Below are 5,760 nucleotides of genomic sequence, written 5' to 3' on the forward strand. Positions count from 1 at the left end.
TGTTCTAATGGTGTTTGTAAATAGGATCTCAAGTCCACATCTTGTACAGCAATTAAACACTAAGAAGAAAGTATGCAGTGTGTTAGTTATTGAAACTGTCCTAGCGATTTGATTTGAAACTGTCTCATTGCTATTTATCAATAAAATTATGAAAAAAAAGAAAAAAAAAGAAATTAAGAGAGGGATAAGAACCCAACAGAACATGTCCTGAAATAATTTTGAATAACTTTACAACAAGATTGGATCATTCAATTGGATGTATATTTGCTTCTCCTTTTCCCCATAATCCTCAATTTATTGGAAGGCAGGTTGCCACATTCCACAATCAGAGGGATTACATTTTGTTCAGATTTCATAGGTACATATTCAGGAGTGAAAAGAAAGTGGAAATTCAAGAACTTGGACCACGTGTTACCTTAAAATTAAGATCTCTTCAGAAAGGAACCTTTGATTCTAAATATGGAGAGTATGAATGGGTCCATAAGCCCCGGGAAATGGATACAAGTTGAAGAAAATTCCATTTATAAAGCATTATAGAAGTTTATAAAGCATAATAGAAATAAATATTGGATTTTGCTGAAAAAAAAAAAAAAAGAATATGAAGGCAATCCAGATATTGGCATACAGAGAAAAAATAGGAAAAACTTAGCCACTCTATCAATAGCAACATAATCAGCAATGATAATAGTATCAAATTGAACTGGACATTGGCATACCATAAAAACTAATACTGTACTACCCTAACCATAGAACAGAGAGCTATAATTATAGTATAAATACAAACCAAATATTGCCAGACAGTAAATACTATATACAACAACTGTACTCTCCTAATAATAGAAAACAATGCAGCAGTAATAACATATAGCTAATTATTTAAACATTAGTAGAGCTTAATGGTTATACTAGTAAAGATAGAAGCTATGGAGAGTCAGAGAATACAAGCAATAAGATTTGATAAATTAAGCAGTGGAAGATAGAATACAAAAGTGAGATAAAAATGTTATTAAAGAATAAAAATAAACTAAGCAAACGTTTAGTCTGCTGAGCTATCTGGTTGGCCCTAATACAGTTAAATAGAAGAAATAGGGAGGCACATAAATAAAAGGAAGAAAAAAGAAACAGCAAAATAAAGACAGAAATAAAAAAGAGGAAAGATTGAAAGAAAAAAGGACAAAACTTCCAAGTCTCCCAAACCATGAAGAAAGAAAAGAAAAAGGAAAAAGGTGTCCCTCTGCCCCCCAATTTTTTTTTTTTTTGGGTTTGGTTTTTTTGTTTGTTTGTTTGTTTGTTTGTTTGTTTTGGTGGAACCAGGGATTGAACTCAGGCCCTTGTGCTTGCCAGGGAAGCGCTTATTCCACTGAGCCATCTCCCCAGCCCCCAATTTCTTTTTTTATATGTCTTTGGTACAGGGTCTCACTACATTGATTGGACTCATAGTGATCCTCATGTTTTCAACCTTCCCAGCATTAGGATTACAGGTGTGTGCCACCACGCCTGGTCTCAGTGGCTGGCTCTGCACACCCAGTAGGCTTGGCCGGCTTGACATGTGGTGTCAGGAATTGAACCCTGCTCCCTGCACTTGCCTAAGCAGGCACTTAGTCTGCTGAGCTATCTCGCTGGCTCTTTTCTTTTATATTTTTAAATGAATGGTTTCTTCCCAGGGTCTGCAGTGTTGGAGTCCAGCAGTTTGTGGTTTTCTCCACCTTTATGGCTTGTGGGTTTGTGAGATAGCTTTCTTCTCCAGGGTACCTTTATTCATACACTCCAGGCTGTGGCACCCATCCAAGTCGAGGTGTATCTCAAGTTGGTAGATGGGAAAAGCAGTCAGACCACTCTCTGTGCTGGATGTAGAAAGGTTAATGGGGTTTTAGCATACTACTGGATTTATTGTCAGCATTTTCATACCCAGCTTCCTCTGAACGCCACACATGCAGAACCTGGCATAGCCACTGAGTGTGGGGCCCAGTGCCTTTCTCAGACTTTGCTTAAAGTTTTCAGGGTGTCTGTATCTAGCCAGCACCTTCTCTGTGTCTATCTCTTGTGGTCATCTCTCATCCAGTTGCTGTGATACGGTAACCAGAAACCCTGATGTGAAGTTGTTGTTTGACTTAAACATTACCTTTTCCTCAGATGTCCTCTGATTAAGCTCTTGCAATATGGTGGGTGATGCATTTAGTTTCTTCATAAGAAGTCATTTTGAAGTAAAACCTGTGCTGCTTTTGCAGTTTACAATAAGCTGTGGGCTTTTGTTGGGCTTTTGGTCAGTTCATTGTTTGTCCCTGGAGCTACCAGCACTCTGGGCTTACCTTCTCGTCCTGGACGTTGGCCTTGTATATGATCAGGCCAATCAGTTGGTCAGTACTTCTGCTGCCCTATACTAAGGGGAAACAAAATGCACAGTTGGCTTAGAGTTGGCGAGTGGCCACAGCCAGAGTGTTAAATCCACTGGTATAGAGTTGGTCTAGGTTAAATATGACTTTGTTGAGTTTCAGGGTCTCTGGGCTCCTTCTCTTTCCAATTCCATTCAGATTGTCTGAAACCACTTTATACAGCTCTTCTGCCTTCACAGTCTTTCCAGGGTTTGTCAATACTTTTCAAGGATCTTGCTTTTGCCTAAAGAATCGCCTATATCAAATAAGAAATCACTTTTCCTTAGCAGGATGGAGAAATCTGCAGGAGTGGATTGCTCTGTCCTTTCCTGCTGCCATGTTTTTTCTTTAATATTGTTTTGGCTGTTCTGATGCTTTTCTTTGTAAACTTTAGAATCATTTGTTAAAAAAATTTTGTTTCTATGTCCAAAATAAGTTGCTTTGATTTTGATCAGGATTATGTTGAATCTGTAGATCAGCATACTAATGTCAAGAGACTTAAGATCTTGAAAATACTGAATCTTCCTATCTATGGATGTGAGGTATTTCTCCACTTAATGCTTTTCCTTCATTAGTGTTTCATAGTTTTCTGCATATTTATCTTGTACACATATTGTTAGATTTGTGTTGTGTTTCAGTTTTTTGGATGCTAATGTAAACAGTAATGTGCTTTTATTTCAGATTCCATTTGCTCATTTTTGGCATATAGAAAAGCAATTTTGTATATTGTCTCCTGCAAGCTTGTTATAATTGCTTATTCCTATAGTTTTTTAAACTATTGGCTTTCATGAATGGATTTTCTATATAAATAGTGATACATCTTCAAATAAAGACAGTTTTCTTCCCACTCTATAACTTTTTTCTTTTTGTTTTAAAGTATTGTTTATAGTTTCTGGTATGATGTTGAGAAGGTGTGATGACATGATATCTCTGCCTTTTTCTTGATCTTAGTAGGAAAGCTTCTAGTTTATTATCAATAAGTATGATGTCAGCTGTAGTTTTTTTTTGTAAGTGTTCTTTATCAAATTAAGAACATTCCCCTTGATCTGTAACTTGCAGGGAGTTTAAAAAAATCACAAATGGTTTTTGTCAAGTGATTTTTTTTTCCCTTAGATAATGATATGACCATGTGAGTTTCCTTTTTGAACGTTGGTGCTATGGATTGTGTGATTTGAAGACTAAATCTTGCAAGCAAGCAGGCCTTACACACTGCACTTATTTTTTTTATGTTGCTGGATTTAGTTTGTTAATATTTTATTGTGGCATTGGCTTGCAGTGTTTTGTTTATTTATTCTTGCTTCTAGTATTTCTGTCTAGTTTCAGTGTTAGTATAATTTTGTCTTCATAGAATGAATTAGTATTCCTCCTGGTTCTGTCTTCTGGGAGAGGATGTTAAGGTCAGTATAATTTATTCCTTAAATGTTTAGTAGATCTCATTTATAAACCCATCTGGCCTCGGTGTTTCCCAATTACTGATTATATTGTCTATAGATAATAGGTTTATCACATTGTGCTTTTTTTCTTGGGTGAGTTTTGGAAGATTATGTCTTTCATGGAATTGACCATTTCACCTACTTAATTAACATGTGGCATAAAATTGTTCAAAGTATTCTTTTATTATTCTTTTTGGGTCAAAGGGTTCTATGATGACATACTCTGTTTCATTTCTGATATTAGTAATTTATTCTGTTTTTTCCTTATTCTGGCTAGACACATTGATTGTATTAATCTTTTTGAAGAACCATCTCTTGGTTTCATTAAGTTTTTCAACTTATTGCTTTTAATTGTGTTTATTTAAGCTCTGTACTGTTATTTCTTGTATTCTGCTTAATGTAAATTTAATTATTTTTGGGTATCCTAATGTAGAAGCTTAGATTATTGATTGTAGATTTTTCTGCTTTTTAAAAATATGTGTTCGGTGATGTATATTTCTCTTCTTGCACTCATTTTGCTGTATTTCACAAATCCAATGTATTATATTTTCATTTAGTTCAAATTTGTAACTTCTCTTCAGATGTCTTCTTTGATCCGTGTTCTGTTTAGAAATATTTTAGCATTTTCCAGGTATCTTTCAGTACTTGATTTATAGTTTAATTCTACTGTGGTCTGAGACCATACATTGTATGATTTGTTTCTTTTGGATCTGTTAAGGTATATTTTGTGGCTCAGAATACGGTCTGTGTCAGTGAATATTTCATGTAAACTTGAGGTGAATTTATATTCCACTGTTGGATGAAGTGGCTTATAGATACCAGTTATATCATTAATTGATGGTGTATAAGTAAGAAAGTTTTCGTATTCTTCCCTATTTATCTTTCTGATAGCTACAGGATAGACATATTCCTGTTAGTACTGGTAATTTGTGCCTTCTTATTTTTCTTGATCAACCTGGCTAGGTTTTTCCTTTTTTTTTTTTTTTCAATTTGTTTAGTACAGGGTCTACAGGGACACACTGCACAGATCGCACTTACAGTGATGCTCAAATTTTCAGCCTCCTAAACACTGGGATTATAGACACCTGCCACCATGCCCAGTCTCATTTGCTGTTTCAGCATACCCCAGGGGCAGGGCTGGCATGGCACACCCAGGATCGAACCCCAGTCCCTCAGTCTGCGTAAGCAGGTGCTTTAATCCACTGAGCTGTCTGGCTGGTCCAGAAATATATGTTCTTAATTGGAACATTTTATTCTTTTTTACCACAAGCATTTAATGTTATAAATTTTTCAGGGCTAGCCAAATAGCTCAGCAGATTAAAGCGCCTGCAAGCAGGCACAGGGGCCAGGGGTTCAATCCCCGGGCCTGCCATGCTGGCCCCACCCCTGGGGCCTGCTGAGATGCCAATTGAGACTGGGTGTGGTGGTACATGCCTGTAATCCCAGCTCTTGGGAGGCTGTAAACAGATGGATCACTGTGAGTCCAATCGAGTAGTGAGACCCTGAACACCCTGTAACCCTTCCCTAAAATACAAAAAAAAAAAAAAAAAAGAAAAAGAAAAAAGTTATAAATTTTTCTTTAAGCACTACTAGCTGTAGCCTACACATTTCGATATATTGTGTTACTGTTTTTGTTTTTTTTATTTTTATTTTTTTTGAAAGAATTTAGCTCTATTGTAAAGAAAAAACTTGTTCAAAACTATACATAATTCCACTATAAAATACTAATAACATTGACAGCAAAGTAGAAATAGGGCAGTATAGGCACATTTATACAATGTCAAAGAGCACATATTTCTATTTCATTTTTTCAATAATCTATTCATTTTGACCTGTTTCTGTATCTTCTATTCTATTCCACTGATTCTTGAGTCTGGTTCTTTATAAGTCTCATGCCATTTTAATCACAGTAGCTTTGTAGTATACTTTATTCCAGACACACTCAGCCACCTGAT

General features: G+C 35.9%; 1 protein-coding gene and 1 pseudogene across 1 annotated transcript in view; both read left to right on the forward strand.

Annotated features, from left to right (window-relative positions):
* The window catches only part of LOC101568269, a 35,218-nt pseudogene extending 34,691 nt beyond the window's left edge, over positions 1-527 (forward strand).
* Rb1 (RB transcriptional corepressor 1) overlaps positions 1-5,760 on the forward strand; it is a 205,735-nt gene that overhangs the window by 51,602 nt on the left and 148,373 nt on the right. The gene's annotated exons all lie outside the window — the stretch shown is intronic.

The sequence above is a fragment of the Octodon degus genome, unplaced genomic scaffold (genome assembly GCF_000260255.1).
Source record: "Octodon degus isolate 3935 unplaced genomic scaffold, OctDeg1.0 scaffold00051, whole genome shotgun sequence".
Taxonomy (NCBI): Eukaryota; Metazoa; Chordata; class Mammalia; order Rodentia; family Octodontidae; genus Octodon; species Octodon degus.